At 43.0% G+C, this 19,662-nt stretch overlaps 2 long non-coding RNA genes across 2 annotated transcripts in view; both read left to right on the forward strand.

Moving 5' to 3' along the window:
- Positions 1–264: 264 nt before the first annotated feature.
- Positions 265–19,662, forward strand: part of LOC142436107 (uncharacterized) — a 52,830-nt gene continuing 33,432 nt past the window's right edge. Inside the window, exons 1-2 of the long non-coding RNA XR_012781780.1 lie at positions 265–402; positions 696–739. This is a non-coding gene — a long non-coding RNA (uncharacterized LOC142436107). The remainder of the gene's footprint in view (positions 403–695; positions 740–19,662) is intronic.
- LOC142436108 (uncharacterized) lies at positions 1,407–19,339 on the forward strand. Its single transcript, XR_012781781.1, has 3 exons — positions 1,407–1,710; positions 18,481–18,744; positions 19,111–19,339. It is a non-coding gene; the product is annotated as an uncharacterized LOC142436108 (long non-coding RNA).

Here is a 19,662-nt window from a genome sequence, read left to right on the forward strand (position 1 = left end):
CAAATTACTGGTGCCTCAGCCATTGTTATCTGAGTCTTTGCCGCTGGAGTTTCAGCCACAGGTGTGGGCCCTTTGGCGTGGACCGCCTCTCTCCTCTCTGGCTCCTCCCAAAGCCCCGCCCCAAGCCGGCCAGGCCCCGCCCACCCCCTCACCAGGCGCCTGTGCTGGCATCTCAGCAGAAATGGGCGGGGAAAGAGCTGCCTTGAGAGGAAGTGAAGGCAGACCCCTACCCCTCTCTGACCCCGCCAGCTCCTCCCACCCCGGTTCACGCCCAGACAGGGCCGGAAGTGGCGGTGTCTTATTCTGAACTGCAACTCACTGCAAGGATTCCACTGTCGGTACTCTGCTTGGGGTGCCAGAGAAGCGCCCACAGCCTGAGCACCCTGTTGCCGGCGCTCCCAGGTGGGAGGCTCTGGGCTCCGGGACATGTATGTGGGCGGAGGCTATTTTAGTCCAGCTGACTAGGGTGCAAGCGCCCTTTCTCTCCCCCAGGAACCCTGCCAGCGCTTCTCTTGGTGAGAGGTGGGCGGGTGTCCCTAAGGCCAGTCCTATTTCCCGCTTTCGGATTGGGTGGGGTTCATGGTGGGAGTCCCTGTTGGAGAAAGGGGATCACGGCTGGGGTTTTGGGGTCCGGGTTCCCAGATTTGTTGCTTTGTGAGTTTCCTAACCCCCCTCCCTTGTTTCCTTCCACACAGCGATGCCTGCTCCCCGAGACTCCTTGCACCTCCTCAGCTCAAAGGTGAGCCCCGGAGTCTTGTTCTGCTGACCTCCCTCTGGACCCGATCAGAGTCTGTTCTAGGCACAAGATTTCTTGCTGAGTTCGTGACAGAAACGTCTTGCCTGGCTTTAAAATATTGGTCGCGGCCCTTTTTTTTCTTAACCCCTTGTTTAGAATTCTATCTATATATTACTATGGTTTTTTAAACCATTCCCATTTCCTTTCCTTGGTATTCTTTATTGCTTCTGTTGGGTTCAGTTTGTGAAGCACAGAAGGAGTGGATATCTGGAGATGAAATAACATGCGATGGTTTGTAAGGATGTCTGGGTGGGGTCGGGGTGGGTGGCTGGCGGAGTTGGGGACTAAGAATGAAGGATTGAGGGGACTGAACACTAGAACTGAAAGTGACTAATAAGCCTTTTTAAAGGCCATTGAATCATGGTGGGAAAATAGACAATATGAAATCGATTGTGGTAATGATTTTGCAGTGCTTAAGATGGCTGAACTATGGAATTGTGGGAATTTGTGGGATATGTGGATTCAGTGCCCCAAAAAGTGTTAAAGAAAAAAAGAAAGTTCTCCATCATAAAAGCAATCTAACTAAACTATATACAGAAGAATCAAAAAAACAAACTGAAACAAAGAAACAAAAAAAAAGTAATGCTAAAGTACTTGACTTCTATTTTGGGGATGAAAATGGAAGTGACCCTGAAATGGGCCCTTGGGTTATGAACGTTGTGAGGCTGAAGGACAATTTACTTTACCAGAGTGCAGCGAGAGCTGGCCAGCCTGCCTGCAGGGCAACAGCAGGCGCACAGTTGCCAGGATGTCCCAGGCTTTGATGGTGGAGCAGTTTGGAATGTGCCAGTTGAGATGCCTGGTAGGCGATGAGCCCACAGTTGTCGATCAACGAGTGCACGATGTCCATGGCCCTGAATGAGATGCTGAAGTCCAAGAGGACTTAATGGAGCACCTTGTGCACATACACAAAAGTAAGCCTCTGCTGCTGCACTGGCATTTCTTACAGTGCTCCCTCTGAGCCTTAGCTAGAGTCTCCATGGACTTATCAGGGTCAAGTGGGTTGTTTGACTGGGACAGTACACCTGGCAAAGGTAATGTAGGTGTCTTAAGGTGAGCTGAGGGAGGACAGAAACCTCCCCTGGAGCAGAAGGGCTAAAGCTTGCAGGATCTTGATTTTCAGGAATATAGACTGTGAAAGCAGGACCTCCAGATTCCTCTGACCTTTTGGGTTTTCAGCAGGAATTGCTGGAAAAGTTACCACAGGGATAACTGGCTTGTGGTGGCCAAGTGTTCATAGTGATGTCACTTTTTAATCCTTCAATGTTGGAATGATTTGATCTGATCTCTCCTGTAAGATGGGGGTGGAGAGAGAAGGGCTGGGTTAGAGGAGAGAGGAGGGAGGACAGAGGAGCGGAAGGAGGAGAAAGAGAGAGATTGGAGCAGCTTCCACACACCCTGATGGCCCCTAATCTGGATTCCCAGGCTGCCCCCTGCCCGACAAGGTGGGTATACCAGCCACTGAGTGGGGACTTAATTGTTTTTCTAGACACTACGTAGGTGGTCGACTGGTAGATCCTATTAGGAAAACACGTTGGAGATGCTCACATTGTGCACTGTGTGTCAGCATGCCAGTTGGATCCCTGGCCCACTGTCGGCGCTCTCCAACCCTGGGGTCCCCAGGCTCTCCCTCCTGTTCTCACAAACTTTTAAATAGTTGAGTTGGATTCCATTTTAGTTTCTTAGATCTTATCATTGTTTCAAAATGTTTCACAAAATGTCTATTTTCAATTCTATTATTTTACTTACGTGATTTTTGTGTGTACATATGTGCATGTGTGTGTACCATGCACACGTTTTTGTAGTATCCTTTTGGATCACCACTAAGGAGGTCGACCAGTAGTCTTGTTCGGAAATATGTGTGCTACCTGCCAAGTGCGTATATAAATCCGCTATTCCTGTTTGTGCCCATTTTAGCCCTGCAGCCGGGCTGGCCAGCTCACTATTCGCTAGCAAACAGCATCACCTCCTCCTCCTCTTGTGTTTTAGGAGGGTATCGGTGTGTTGGAAAGATGGGCAGCATCTTAATATATAAGAGTTAATAGTTTGGGAGTTGGAGATTAGCAGTTAATCACTAGGGATTTAAGTACCAAATTATTTTTGAGTGTTGAAATGTAGCCTACAACTTTTTTACATTTACTAGCTATAGCATTTATCACCTATTTGGCATCTTTTTATATGAAATCATCAATTTATGATGAAGAAGGAATTTTCATTTGTTTCTGGAAGTTTTTCTTCCTTTTATTAATTCTTTTTTTCTGATTAATCTAGCTAGTACAATTTTTAATATGAGTGGTGGAAATGGACACGTATGTTTATGCTGATTCTGAGGTAGTGTGAATTTTTTCCTCTTCTACATGTGAAATTTGCAGTTTTTTTCATGAATGTGTATTAGCATATTGGATTTGACCCATTTCATGTTAGATTTGTAGTTGTTTTTAACGTGAAAAGCTTTTGACTTTGTTTAGTATGTATTCTGTGTCTATTTAGATAATTGACTTTCCCCCCCATCAGTAGACATATCTGAGTGTTTATTTTCTTGTGTTAATTCAGTTCTGGGATGATTAGAATTAATCATGATACATACTTATTTTAATATATTATCTGTCTCAGTTTCCTGCTTTTAATGTAACTTTTTCATTCAGATCCCTTATCAACACTGGTCTACAGTTTTCTTAAAGTATCATTATCTGACATTGGTCTCAGGTTACTTCTGGTCTCATAGATGGTGTTACTAAGTACTCTCTCAAAACTATTGTTATGTTGGAACCCAATAAGTTGAACTTAAACAACAAAACAGTAAAAAAAAAAGTGTTTATTCATCTTTTGTGAATACTCTGCCAAAATTTTTAGTTTTCATGTATCATACAGTTAGGCTGGAAGTTTCTCATGACATTTTATTTTGATTCAATTGATTATAGACCTTCTAAACATACTGAAATCCAGTGAGTTAACTATTGTCAGTCTCTTGCTCTGCTAGATCTCTGATCTTCCAGCTGAACCCTCAGTGTACAGGACTACATGATTCACAGTTTCCTTGAAAGACAAATAGCTACTCAAAACTTAGTGACTTTGGTGTATGTGCTTGGCTGGGGAGCCAATGGGGCGAAGCTACCATCTGTGGGATTATGACTGAACGCCTCTAAGTCAGAATCCCGCCCAGGAGGAACGATACGGCAGCGCCGCGGAGCCTCGGTTGGCCTCGGATAGCTGGTGCTCTGCCGTCCCCGCCGGCAGGCGGGCCACGAGCGCATCCGCCTCGGCCGGCCACGCGCTTGCCCCCGCTGTGCTTCGGAACCGGGGTCTGGTACAGAGTGCCCCACGTCCCGGGAAACGGGTCGCGGCCGGAAAGGCGGCCGCCCCCTCGCCCGTCACGTACCGCACGTTCGTGGGGAGCCTGGTGCTAAACCATTCGTAGACGACCTGCTTCTGGGTCGGGGTTTTGTACATAGCAGAGCAGCTCCCTCGCTGCGATCTATTGAAAGTCAGCCCTCCACACAAGGGTTTGTAAAAAAAACCAAAAACTTAGTGACTGTGCTGCCCTTAGACTAGAGCTCATGTTTGTGAAAATACTCTGCCATCTGGCATGCTGTGAGGCCCTTAGAGAACTGCCTTCAGCTCACCAAAAGAATGGATTAATGAGGGGTAGGAATGCCTCAGTGATTTCGTTGTCACCTTGTTTGTTCCAATTTTATTAACTGAAGAAACCTCTTCCCTTTTTTAATGAGAGAAATAATACCTTATGTAAACACACACTAATGTCTTTGTGTTTGTGCTGGATGCATATTTGTGGATTCTGAGACTGTTATGTCAGCTGTCATTGAGTCAATTCGATTTCACAGGGACCCATTGCACAACAAAGCACTGCACTCTCCTGTGCCATCCTCACAATTGAGGATGAATGTATGTTTTTAAAAATTTAATTAATTTATTTATTTTAACTCATTTTATTAGGGGCTTATACAGCTTGTATTACAATCCATGCATACATCCATTGTGTTAAGCACATTTGTACATATGTTGCTATCAATTGTTTTTAAAATTTTTCTTTATACTTGAGCCCTTTGTATCAGCTCCTCGTTTTTTTCCTCCCTCATGAAGCCATGATAATTTATGTTTTTATTGCTTTTTCGTGTCTTATATTGACCGATGTCTCCCTTCCACCCCTTTTCTGTTGTCCATTCCTGAGAAGGAGTTATATGTAGATCATTGTGTTTATTTCCTCCTTCACCCCCCACCTACTACTTACCCCCCTGGTATTGCTACTCTGATTACCGGTCCTGCTGGGTTTTATCTGCCCTTGATTCCCTGTGTTTCTAGCTCTTATCGGTAACCATGTGCTTTCTCTAGTCTAGCCAGAATTGTATGGTAGGTTTGGGTTCATGATAGTGGGGCGGGGAGGGGGGGTGGGGGGGAGGGAGCACTAAAGATGTAGAGAAAAGTTGTATGTTTCATTGGTGCTATACTGCACCCTAACTGGCTCTTCTCATCCTTTCACCTTTTCTGATAGGTTGGTTTATTGTGCCAACTTGGGCAATAGGAACATGGTATTAATAATGTTGCAGTTTGATTGGAGGGCAAATAGATAAATGGCTAGGCAAATCCTGCCTCTCTCTCTCTCTCTCTCTCTCTCTCTCTCTCTCTCTCTCTCTCTCTCTCTCTCTCTTGCTCCCTTCTGATCAGATCAGGGTGTGCCTGCTAGTTCTCTGCCCCAACTTGTGAGCTACACTAACAGTGGGACTGCCAACCTGTGGATCAGGTCGCTAGAACTTGAGATTCCTTCGAGAAGTGGTTCATCATGTTGCTGGTTTATACATCACTTGAGCTTGGGACTGTTGGATCCTATTGTCTTGCTGACTGTTGATGACCTGACCTTCTGTTTGCTTCCTGTGTCCACACTACCTGCATTGCCCTACATAAGACTCACCTGTCTGCTTCCTTGACCTTGGACCCAGGGGCTCTCATGAGTTGAAGGATTTCCAGTATATTAAATGTTTCATGGAAGTGAGATGAACTGAGCACTTTGTACAGCCGTGTGGACTAATTAGCTGCTATATTCTTTTGTGCTTTATATGTCTATCCATTATATATAATACATAATAATATATAATGATTATATATATTATATAGAATGATTTTATATATCATGATTATATATAATATATATAATAGATGTATACAGCACATAAATATATATACATATATATGTATATATATTTACAAGTGTCCTGGTTTAGTTTATAAAATGCCCTTCTGTAAGGGGGTGTCCACTTGCCTACAGATGGACTGTATGTCTCATTCCATACTCCCCCTCTTTGACATTGATAGGATTTTTTGTTTTGTGTCTCTGATGCCTGATCCCTGATCCTATTGATACCTCATGATCACACGGGTTTGTGTGCTTCTTCCATGTGGAGTTTGTTGCTTCTCAGCTAGATGACCTTTAGGACCCCAGATGCTATTATTTTGATAGGCAGACAGCATCAACTTTCTGCACCATTTTGTCTTAATTGATTGTGTCAGGAAGCTGAGCATCACAGAATGCCAGGTTATTAGAGCAAAGTCTCCTTTCATTGAGGGAGTACTGGAATAGAGGTCCAATGTCCGTCTGCTACCTTAATACTTAACATTTAAATATATGTACATAGATTTATTTCCATTTCATCATATATATTTAAATATGCAAATGACTGTATTTAGAAATTTATAAATGCCCTTTGTCTCCTGGTACTTCCCTCTATTTCCTTTTACTTTCCTCTTGTCCCACTATCATGTTTGGCATTCATCAGTTTTCAGTAATTCCTCTCATTACATTGCCCTTGATCACGCCCTACCAGGCATCCCAGAGTATCTTCGACATCGATTTTAGGATTTTAGATTACTTGTGTCCTTGACCCCAGGTTAACAACCACTTCCTTTCCCCCCCCCCCCGCTTCCCTGTCTCCTGTATCCCCCCCCAGAACCATCAGCCCCATTGTTTTCTCCTCTGGTGTGTTTATCTTGCCTATCTTATCTAGATAGACATGCAAAGACAATAGTAAGCACAAACACAAGACAGAGCAAAACAAACAAAAAACAACTATTGGAGAAAAAGGGAAAAGACTAGAAATCGTCCCAGGTTTGTTTTTTGACCATTAAGAGTATTTTACTATCGGTTGAGTTTGATGTGGTACCATGCCTTGGCCACACACTCTATTTTTTTATTTCCCGGGCACTTCATTGCTTTGCTCCCCTTGCTGCTCTGTTGCATGCCCTTAGCATTTTGCCCCAGTGTGGTGGAGTCAGATCGAGCACATTTCCCACACTGTGCCACTAGTGTTGTCCCTCATAGTGCTATGGGTCATTGAGGGATGTTGTGTCTTGTGGTGTGGCTGGGCCTATGGTCCTCTCTGTGCATTGGCCAATTCGAGCAAGAATATCATGCTTGGGGTTTGGTGGGCCCTGATGTGAGGGTGAACAAATTGTCGCAGTCACTTTGTTAATCCATTTAGTAGAGGGATTCATGTTTTTCACTGCCCTTCGTCTTTTGCAAACAGAGTATCCTTTTCAAGGAATGATGTTTTCTGATAATATGTCCAAAGTATATAATATGAACTCTCACCATCCTTACCTCTAAGTAGCACTCTGTCATTACTTATTCCAAGACAGACTTGTTTGTCCTTTGCCTGTCCATGGTAAGTGAGATATTCTTGACCAGAACCACAATTCTAATGCATTCATTGTTCCTCAGCCTTCCTTTGTCCATCTTTCAAATGCACATGAAATCAATTGACAATAGCATGTTTTGGTCAGGTGAACCGAGTCCTCGAGGTAATATCTTTTCCTTTCAATACTCTAAAGAGGCATAGTTCAGCAGATTTAGCTAATACAGTGTAACTATTGATCTCTTGACTATTATTTTCAGTATTCAGGGTTTTTGTTTGGTCTTTTTTCCATAAGCTAACCAATTTTCTGGAAGGAGTTAAAATTTACTCAAGCTTTAGATTAAGAGTTTTGATAAATGAGAGGCTGTCAGAGCCAGCCGACTAGTCAAACAGTCCTGAAAGGGGGAGTGATGATTAAGGAAAAAGGAGAGACAAAAAGTATTGGGAGGGCAACAGGGAATACTGAAGCCTGGAGTTTATTTTACATATTTTTTTTATCCATGCAGATACAACCGGGGTTAATTATCTCATTGTTAAGCAACTACATTTGATACATTTGCATACTTCCTTGTTCTTGTTTTTAAGTGTCTATTCTAAACATAAAGTCGCAGAAGAAATCAGCACACAATGATACATAGGTCATGAGAATTCTGTCCTTTCAAGGCTGAGTCTTAATGGCCTTCAACATCTCCCCCTTTTCTATTTACTGAAGGTGTCTTTACTCAAAATGTCGGCAACTGACTGTGCCTGTCTTAGGTTGTGGAGTCCTCAAATCACCCTTACCTGTCATCAGTCACAGTCCTGTTGGTGACTATGACCCGTCTTAGTTTGGGAAACTCAGATTCCATCTTACGCATCTCTGACTAACCAGCCTCCGTCTTACACCCCTGTTTGGGGAGGGGGCAAAGTGCACAGGTGTACTTCATGAAGCTTTGTTCTTAAGTCCAATAATTCAACCATAACCCTGTGCAGTATCATAGGGAGTATGCATGAGATCAACAATACACACACTCCCGCTCTGACTAGAGACATAAGCATGTGAGGTAGGCCTCTGAGATTTCCTAATGAAGGGAAAGCAACTCAAATGTGCTGGAGCCAATCCTCAGCAAGTTTAGCGGCATCAAAATCAAGAGACTTAGCATATTTTATGGCTAATATTTTTTGATGGAGTTGTAATAAATCTAAAGACTCATTAGTATTGTGCTATATACCTTGAAGATGGTTCTTCACTTTAATCCAGCTATACTGACTGTTATTGTACTATTTAGGTGTAACACAGATCCATGTACGTACAGCATGGCACTGTAGACTAGACCTGGCCTTAAGCCCTTGCACCTCATCTCCTAAATACATGACCATGTCATAAAGAGCATTTACTTTTTGTTCTAACTTCCTGTCTATATCTTCTTGAGTTCCCAACACAGTAGTCACATTTTTGGATAATTCATTTACACAGTGGGCAGTTTGTATGATTTGTGAAAGTACAATTGCTGCAGTAGTAGCAGTAGCACCTAAACTTAGTATATGTAAAATACTTGCTATAAGCAAACCTACAAAGCACATGGGTCTGGTTAATGCTTTTCAATCTCTTCTAATACCTATAACCCTCTTTCTGAACACCAAGCCCCAGTAATATTCACTGGTAGCATAACAAAAGAAGATTGATACAAAATGGCGATGATAATATCTTCAGGGGACCAGGTAATAAAAGTAGACAAATTACAATTATTACAAGACATGTTAAACTTAGAATCATCATGATCTATAGTAATATTCCCTGCCAAAAGTACATAAGGCGATGGTACGCAGGCAGTAACGTTTCCCTGCGGTCTGGAGGAAGGGCCCATAAGCTTCGTGTCCACTAAAGCAGCCCCTATTTTCCACCATTGAATTTGTGGAAAACCCGAGTCTGACCACCAAAGTCCTACAGACAGCCCCCTTTCCCATTCAGCAGTGTTTTTTTTTAGTATTGTCCTGGTTGCGAGACCAAGCTATGATATATAATTCCTTTGAGATATTATACCTGATGGGCTTGTCCGTGAGACACAATCTCTACAATATGCTTTTATTCTTTTGAGTCTCTAGTCCACAAGGGGAAAAAGACTGCGGAGTGGGTGAGATTACATTTCCTTCACTTTGTACAGGGAGGGCATGAGTCATTAACTCACACCTTGATTTCCAGACCTTCCCAGACAGGAGGATGTAAGAAGGGTAAATCAGGAACAGAAGCCTATACTGCTCACTGAGCAATGTCCTCAGAAACACACCGAGGCAAATTACCATCCGCATGGTTTGCAAACCGCACCAACTCTTCAGGCAGCCACCGTGCTCCATCAGCATCCTGCGTAAAAACACAAACATGCCCTCGTCCCCATATTAATACCGGTTCGGGGCCAAGCCTTGAGGCAAAACAAGCCAATGAGATCTCTTCATAGGCTCTTTGAAGTTGGTGGAAGGGACGTTAAAGGCAAATCTTTTACAATCATTTGGATCCAAGGGCATGGTATAAAAACAATCTTTTAAATCTAAAATGATCTCATATGTATTGGCTGGAATAGCAGAGGGGGAAGGGAGCCCAGCCTGCAGGGCTCCCATAAGTTCCATAGTATTATTAACCCTCCTTTACTGTTTTTCCTTACAAAGCAGCTGCTGTCGCAAGCCCCTGAGTAAAGAAAGGTCCAATGTCCGAGCATAGTCTGATATATTCGGACATGTTGCCCTTTTTTCTAAAAGGTCTCAGCACTGCCTGGCATTTTCAAAAGCCAATTGTTTCCATTCTGTGAGGGCAAGTACCGCGATGGAAAGTGTATCTAATAAAGATTGAGTAAAAGGGTACTCGGGACATATTGGTCACAAGCAACCTTGAATTCTTTTAGCTGTTTGAAAGGAATAGGAGTATGATCTCTCATCAGATTACCCTGGGCATCCTGTCACTCAGTTACAGGGAACTGCATACTGAACTCCCCTATATCCTCTCCTTGTTTTGCTGCATGTGCAGCAGCACTAAGCATAGATCCTTTCCTGGAGCCCCAGTCACAACCAGTGCTGCAACTGGCAAGTCTTCTAGAAAAGGATTCCTTTCACTGAATGCACTCTGAAGCCTCTGAAATACCTTGGCCCCAGTAAGTTTTGGCACCCATTCATGGGACTCTATCTCAGACTGCTTTTCTATTAACTTGACTTGCATTTTCCTCATCTTTGCTGCTAATGATGCATAAGCTTCCTGCCAGCCTACCACCTTTGTTTAATCTGGGCAGGACTTCTGAGTATCTTGCACCAGGTTTTGATCCTCAGGTTGAAGTGCCTCGGAGGCAGCGAAAATACCCAAATCCTCATCATGATAATGTGCCACCTTGTCCTCTAAGGGCTCCACATCGCCTGGGTCAAGGGGTTCCTCATCCTTGCTTTCAAAGCCCTCCAGTTAACTTTTCAGTGACTTCAGTGGTTGAGGAGGAGGCAGAGGCGCAGAAGGAAGTTTACTTTCACTTTTGTTTGAGCATGCAAATTGGTGTTCAGGCTGGAGTCCCTCATGCCTATGGTACAGGCTATCCCTAACTAAATCCCATAAGCTAAACGTGTCTATGGGAACCTTCTATGTCCATTAGTGGTGTAGTGATCTTTTAACCATTTCCCTACTTTTTGCCAAGTTTCAATATTTACAGTCCCTTCCTCAGGAAACCAAGGACAAACCTTAACCACAAAATCTAAAAACTTCTCTATTCTTTGGTAGCTTACTTTTGCTCCTCTAGCTTTTAACATATCTTGAAAAATATTTACAAAAATCTGTTTACTATTTCCTTGCCCCATTTTTCTCCCAATAGCTACTCACGTCACCACCAATCTCTTTGTGTACACCTTTGTAATCCACGGTGTCCTTCACTTTGTCCCCCGTTTTCAGTGTCCCTGGTTTGGGCGCCACTCTTGTCCAAGCCAGCCAATGAGTTGAACAGTCCTGAAAGAGGGAGTGAGACAGAATTTATTGGGAGGGCAATAGTGAATACTGAAGCCTCGCGTTTATTTTTCATACTCCTTTTAACCATGCAGAAACAACCTGGGGTTAATTATCTCATTGTTAAGCAAGCATATTTGATACACATAGCAACTCTTGTGACCTATTTTCCCAGAGCTTGCACACGTTCTTGTTCTTAACAGTCTGTTCTAAATGTAAACTCACAGAAGAAATCAGCAAACAGTGACACATAGGTCTTGAGACTTCTCAGCCGTTTCAAGGCTGAGTCTTTATGGCCTTCAACAAGGGTCCTAGAATCCAACCTTGTTCTTCAACCTGCCTGCCCCAGAGCTCTGAAATTGGAACCTGGACTTATAACATAGGGGAATGGTGAGCCTTATATTCCACATATGCATGATGAGTGGGTAGGAGAAATTTTATGAAGTGTGTATTTCTCTAGTAGGCTGATTTGCAGATTAGTTTTATAGGGGCACTAACCTACACCTCTGTCAGATAACTGCCACTTCACACCTCCTTGCCTTAGAAACTCACTGGTGCTTGCAAAAGGCCAATGGTAATGATATCCAAGTAGCCACTCAGGCTAATGCCTCCCCACTTGATCGCAGCACAGCCTCTTCCCTCCACACTCATTTTGTCTTCCTACCCCTTCAGCCTCCTGGTGGAGCATGTTTTACAAGCTCATGCCCACACACTAGCTATCCACCCTCTTCCTAGAAGCCCAAGTCTATGGATGGGACATCCTAGAATACAAGTGAATAAGCCCTTTCCAACAGTTTGTGTTGTTTGTCATCAGTTGAACATTATTTAGAGAGCTTGAACCTCATGCTCTGGGCAAAGATGACGGAAGATAAGTTATCTCTTTCCTTGATCCATCTCATTTACCTTCAAGCTTCAGCCGTCACCTTGGCTCTTGGCATTACCCATTTACCTACAACTAGGCTTTCTTTGAGTATAGCATGCATCCTTCTACAAAGGCTTTATCATTGCCATCTGTAAACACAAGAGCTGCAGAGAGGAGAAAATAAGCATCCCCCTTGGCCTGTTTCCTAGTTAAGGCTGTCTCTGCATTGACCAGCTCACCTCTAGGATTTGCTGTTCATGTCCCTCTGTCTCTTATTGTCCACTTCAAAAAGAAGTTTCACTGATTAGCACACTCTGCTGTGCATATTACTATGGGCCTCTAATGGATTCCCCCAGCCTAAGTCATTTCTTAACACTCAGTAGATTATTCAAGGAGATGCGAGCTCATAAAGTTTGATGAAGAGCCCAGATGAGTTGGAGTGAACACACACTAGCAGGAAACTCACAAAATGACATTTGTATTCTAACAGTCATATTAACATACACATGCATATTGTGAACAAATTAGCACATCTACTACAACTAACAAATCTTCATATAATACCCTCAGATTAATAAATACACATGCATTTACTTAAGAAAAACCACAAAGACACACTAAAATATACTAGAATTATAATAATAAAATAAATGCAGAACAGACTACAAGTTCTGTCACATTGTATAACATCTTAAGGCAATGTGCTAGCACACACAAAACACACAGACATAAAGTGCATACAAGAACATACACTGAGCTACAAGAATGTGGAGGTCTGTGGTAGGGACATTTTTCTCTGCAGGTAGAGGAAATAGGTACCTAATTTAACTAATCCTTCTTAGGCTCCTCTACATTTCTCCCCTGAGGGCCCCTTTTATCTGTGGGCTTTCAGTGACCCCTGAGCCCAGCCATATCCCTGTATTGGTGTTTGTGTCTGGGTTCCCACAACCTTTCCCTCTGTGTGTCCGACTCAGAAATACACGATCGTAACTACAGCAGTCACACTGCTAATTGAGGGAAAATCAGTTCCTGGTCATGTCTCTAGAGAAGGATATTCTGCTCTCAATAATATGTGGAGGCATAGCCACCCACAGAACTTGAAGGGAACCTGTGGGTGCCCTGTGCAGAATAGGACGTGTATAGCCCATGCACAAGGGGACATAGGGCACGAAGGGAGGTGAGTTCTGTGGAGGTACCTTGAGACTAAGCATAAAATGTGTCTTGTCTCCCTTTTCCCACTCTTGTATCAATATTCACAAGTACTGAATTAAACAAACAGCCTTTGGAGAAAAAAAAAACGGACTCTAAAATCAGTCTGTGGTGGACAAGGGCAGACAGGAGCTGTGAATTAATAAAATGAATGAACTCAGAGAAGAAAGTCTCCGATTGGATGAATGGAGACAGGCGACTTGATATAGGATTGGGCTACTGGTGATAAGTTCTTGTAATATGTTGTCTGGAAAAATATATATACACACAAGCTAATAAAATGAGATCCTTTGCACAGCAGGGACTGTTGTCCCAGGGAAGGAGGGAATACAGGAGGGGTATTGAATGCAAGGCATAAAGAGCTTGATGAAGCAGATGATGTGAACAGAATTCATCCTAGATGCAGGAATTACCAATTATATGGGAAATGTGGCGCGATTCAAGGGGAAAACGAAACAGAAACTAAGTTCAAAATCATCCTATCGTCACAGGGAGATTGGGTGAGTGTTTGAGAAAGATGTGAGGAGATGCACTGATTCCCTGAGGGATACCGAGAAGGAGAAGAATCCCCAGACACAACAGGAAGCCAGTGGTGAAGCTCCATCTGCACCTGCTCCTCGGTCTGAGACCTGTGTTCTGGGTCCTGAGGGCCCCTGCAGCCTAACCTCTTCCACTAGAGTACATTCGTGTCTTGGTTAACTCTGACTTCCCCTAACTGTATGCGTTGGTCTGGGTAGATTAGAGAAACAAATCCATAGACACACGCATATTGTGTATAAGAGATTTAATATAAAGGGCAATTGTACATTAAGAAAGCATCTCAACCCCAGTTAGGTCCAAGCCCATAAGTCCATAATTTGCACATATGTCGGATACCAATGTATAAATTCCTCTTCAGACTTATGAAGTACATGCAATGATCCAGAATGCAAGATGATCACAGGAAAGTGGGCAGAAAGTCTTTGGATCGAGTGGCATTGTAAGTTTCTCAGTGCTGACGGGGGCTCTACATGGATTCTCCAGCACCCAGGGCTTCATGAGGTAGATCCACATGGCTTCTACTCAGGGATGTCTCACAGGGGGTCACCCTTGTCAGTAGGGTGTCTCCCAGGGATTAGAAAGAGTGTCTTCCCCTCAAAGATGGAATATGGGATTTCCCAGAATTCTCAGGAGATCGAGATGCCCACACATAGGCATCATTGGCTATGACCCAATTGACAGACTCCAACCCTTCCCTCTTTATCCTCTCAAGTCCCAAATTTACACCAGATTATATAACTACCAACTGTTGAGTCTTTTGCACAGAATTACAGAGCTATGTCCTCGAATTTCAGATTGTCCATTTGAAGTTATAGTATATTCTTACTATTGTCTCTGGAGATGGTAAATTGGCCCTTCAGAGAATCTATGTGGCTTTTCCTACCAACACTATTAATGTATGAAACCCACTTCCGCCCATTCTCTGGGCCTAGGCAGACCCTCTGTGTATTATACACACAGACAGTGAATGCAGAGACAGCAGGGGAGAGTCTCAGAGAAGCCTCAGGCTGCCTAAAGTCTCCCTCAGATTCCATAGCTCCACCTCACACTGGACACCTGTAAACACACCGACATCCTGATGATGGAAATCATAACATATTCACTGCCTCTCACTCACGCCCCCTCATACACACTTTATCTGCATCAAAGCACCATTTGAAATTCCAAAAAGGAAAATTGAGCTCAATACAGATTCCATGGTGACTTGATGTGTTCAGTCCTGAATGTTGGCACCTGGGAATTCCAGAGTTGGAGCACCTCTCCAAGAACTTCAGAGTTGGGACTTGGATGGTTTTCATCAGCAGGGGAGATGTCTATTTGCATACCTTTTGCCTATATAGTCATAAGTAATGTTGAATGACTTCTAAGAGAGTCACTCCAAGAGTAGCTAAGGATGTTCTAGATATCTTGGAGAGCTCTGCGTGTGGAGTTCATTATGCGATGGGCTGCTAAATGCAAGGTCAATCATTTTAAATCTCCAATGGCTGTGCAGGGGAAAGAATGCTCTCCACACCCATGAAGGTTTACAGACGCAGAAGCCTAGAAGGGCAGTCCTATTCTATCCTATAGGGTTGTTATGAGAAAGAATTGACTTAATGGAAATGTCAACCTACAGTTAGAGACACTTCCTTGAAATGTGCCCACCTCCTCCCCACCCCTCTGTGTGGTGCTTATTCTTTTCTTGATGCAGTTAAATATTCCCCGTAGAAATATATATTTAATCTGACACAAGCTTCCCTTGTCTAATTCTGTTTTAAATTATCTTTTGGAAAGGAAATTCATATGCTAAAAGTAAAACCCTCATCATCACCTTCTAGACCTTCCCTAATTGTCCACTAGAGCTGAATATGACAGTGGCTCCTGAGTTTTGCTCCTTCCCTGCAGGTTTGTCTTGCCTTAATCAAGCTTGCCTTCCCTTCACAAATCTTTTGCACACCAAGAATTTTAAGGTATCAAGTTACACTTAGATGTTCTTTAAATGCTGAAGATCTCTACATCTCCCAGAGAAGCCAATGCTGTTCGTGAATTTGCATAACACATCAGGACGTTTCCAGGGCATCTTCCTAAAACTAGAGGAAGTCTCCCATGGTTAAGGAGTTGATTTTGTTCTCCAAATCTAGGTATTATGCTTTACAATACTAATGCTTTCTTTTTTATTAAATACTTTTATTGGGGGCTCTTATGGCTCATATCACCATCCATGCATTCGTCCATTGTCAAGCTCATTTGTACATATGCTGCCATCATCATGTTGGAAGTGTTTGCTTTCTACCTGAGCCCTTGATATCAGCTCCTCATTTCCCCCCTCCCTCTCCCACTCTTCTTCCTTCATGAACCTTGATAAATTATAAATTTTTATTTTACATTTTCCACTGTCTCCCTTCACCCATTTTTCCATTGTTTGTCCCACTGGGAGGGAGTTATATGTCAGTCCTTGTGATTGATGCCCCCTTTCTACTCCCATCTTCCCATTATCCTCTTGGTATCTCTATTCTCATTATTGGCCCTGAGGGTTTTATCTGTCCTGGATTCCTTTTGTTGTGAGATCTTAGCTGTAGAAGTGAACGTGCTCTGGTCTAGTCAGATTTGTAAGGTAGAATTGAGGTCATGATAGTGGGGGGAGAAGCATTAAAGAACTAGAGGAAAGTTGTCTGTTTCATTGGTGCTGTAGTACACTCTGACTGACTCTTCTCTTTCTTGTGACCCATATGTAAGGGGATTTCCAATTGTCTATAGATGGGCTTTGGGTCTCCACTGCACACACTTCTTCATTCACATGGATATGATTAAAAAATTTTTTTTTGTTCTGGGTCTTTGATGCCTGATACATGATCACATGGACACTTCATGATCACACAGACTGGTGTGCTTCTTCCATTTTTGCTTCTCAACTACATGTCTGTTTGTTTATCTTCAAGCCAGTAAGACCAGAGCCACTATATCTTTTGATAGCAATGAACCATCAGCTTTCTTCACCACATTTGCTTATGCACCCAATTTGTCGACCGCCATCGTGTTGGGAAAGTGAGCATCACAGAATGCAGGGTTTTAGAACAAAGTGTTCTTACATTTGGGGAGTACTTGAGTTGAGGTCCAGTTTCCATCTTCAACCTTAATACCTAACATATCTATTTCCCTGCCATTACATATAAATATATTTACATAGGTATATGCCTATATTTAGACCTCTGTAAATGCCCTTTGCTTTCTAATTTTTCCTCCATTTCCTTTTACTTTCCTCTTGCCCCACTAACATGTTCAGTCTTAATTTGAGTTTCAGTAATTCCTCGCTCTGACTTTGCCCTCGATTAATCCCCACTAGGCATCCTATGCTTTCTCTCCAACGATTTTAGTTCATTTGTTGTTAACTTGACCTTGGGTTGGTTGATCCCCTCACCCCCACCTTCTATTCTCCCACCTCTCCTTCTCCCATGTCCCCCCGGGACCACTGGTCCTGTTTTTCCTTCTCTGAATTGTTTATCCAGTCTTCTATCTAGATCGACATGCAGAGACATTAATAAGAACAAAAACAAGGCAAAGCCAAACAAAACAACAGAGGAAGACAAAACCAACCGAACAAACAGAAATAACAACAAAAAGATAGCCAGTGACAAAACAAGAAATGCATATAAATCGTTGCAGGCTGGTTTTTGACTTTTAGGAATGCTTTCAAGTCGAGTCTGAAGGGGTGCTGTGTCACACTGTCCCCAACATCTAATTTTGGCATTCCCCGGGGACTTCATTGCTTTGCTTCCCTTGCTGTTGCATGCCCTTAGTATTTTGCCCCAATGTGATGGGGTCTGATCAGACACAAGTCCCACCCTGAGTCTCCAGTGTTGTCCCCCATAGTGATATGGTTCAGTTAGGGACATCATGTCTTGTGGTGTGACTGGCCCTATGATCCTCACTGTGCCTTATCTGCTATGAGCAGTAATATCGTCCTTGGGGATTAGTGGGTCAGGATGTGTTCTTCTCACACTCCTACCCTCTTCGCTTCTCCCGTGTGCTCTAATCACAGATGCACATGTCCCCAAGCTTCAGCTTCAGTTCTGTTCTCTGAATTGCCTTCTTTAGGTAGGGGTGGGGGGAAGGGAAGGGGGAGAGTCCACATAGTTGGGATTGGGGCAAGCGCCATTATATGATTTCTAATGACTATGAGACATTTTGATGCTTTATTAAGAATCTCAAAATGTCAGTTTCTCCAAGTTTCAAAAATACATGCAACTGTCAATTATTTCAGAAATGGTAAAATCAGGTTTGCTTTTGTTTTCTCTTCACAGGAGATATTTGGGCTGGGATTCACACACATATAGTTTCAACCTACAGTAACTGGTAAAAAAGAATTAGGATGGAGAGTAACTGATTGTGTTGAGAGAAGCACATGGAGGTCAGATTTTAACAGCCTAGAGAGATTATCGGTCCTTCTGGGATTGATTTCAACTTGTCCCAAGTGTGATTTCTTTCTCCCCTGTCTTCTCAGGAAGAACAAGGAATTTTAATTTTTAGGATCTTCCCTTCAGGAAAATAAGAGACATGAGAACTGTAGTTGCTGAAGTGTCCTTGAAGAGGTACTCCACGTGGGTGAACTGAGAAACTCCAGACACAAGAGGAAACAAACTTGGCATCCCCTGCACCTGCTCCTGTGGCAAAGATTGTGTCCCATGTACCCTGAGCTCCCTCTGCTGCCCAGTTAGTGTTGTGATGCTTGAGATGTTTGACCATTTAGCCTTCACTGTGTCTCCTGGTAAGTTTCCTACATTTACATGTCATTGTCCTCAGGTTTCAGATTGTTCAGTTAAAGTACACCCAGCTGGTTGAGCTGTTGTGGTTTCAATGTATCAATATGTGAAAACTGAGTTGTTGCTAAGACTCTCATCACAAGACTTCTTTGCCACCTAACACAGGTTGTGTTTCCCAGAACCTGATAGATCTAGAAACTTGATATCTGCAGACCTGAAAGTTAGACATAGCACTTTGAGACATTGCACATAGCTTTCCCAACTCATGACTGGTCTGTAGCAGCTCTACCTGAACAATCACACCTAGGAATAAAGGGGGGGATATAATTTAAAACCATTCTAAGATGAAAATCATTGTTTTTGACATGAAGGTGCTTACAGGGTAGGACATTCATGTCACCAGGAAGAATCCAGAAGGGTGTTACCTCCACAGGCATCTATGATCAACATGGTAAGGATGAAGACCTAAGAAGTCTGACTTTCATTTGTGACTTGGAGCTCTGTTACCATATTTTACTCTAGGTGATTCACGTGTGCTGTGCATGTGGAAGCAGAAGGAGGATGGTTCTGAGTAGGAGCAGCTGAGTAATGGCCTCTAGAGGGAATTTTTCTGACCTTTGTTCTGTGAGGTCAATCTCTACCCTTCGTCATTTGCACTCACTATGGACAAATAATTTCTTCCTGAAAACCATGTGTAGATTTGTAGAAATGCAGACAGTTGGCCTGAGGTGTGAGCCATAACGAAGGGAATTCCTGGGGATACTATTTTTCTTGGAATGTTTCACTTTCTCTCTGGGCAGCCCAGTTCTACCCTTAGTACAAGGGTACCCCATGAAATGTGCAGGCTGTAGGGTTAAAGTGGGAGGTAAAATGATGAACATTTCTGAGAATTTGCTTCTCTTCAAAACAAAACAAATCACTTT

Source organism: Tenrec ecaudatus, unplaced genomic scaffold (assembly GCF_050624435.1).
Source record: "Tenrec ecaudatus isolate mTenEca1 unplaced genomic scaffold, mTenEca1.hap1 Scaffold_1513, whole genome shotgun sequence".
NCBI lineage: Eukaryota > Metazoa > Chordata > Mammalia > Afrosoricida > Tenrecidae > Tenrec > Tenrec ecaudatus.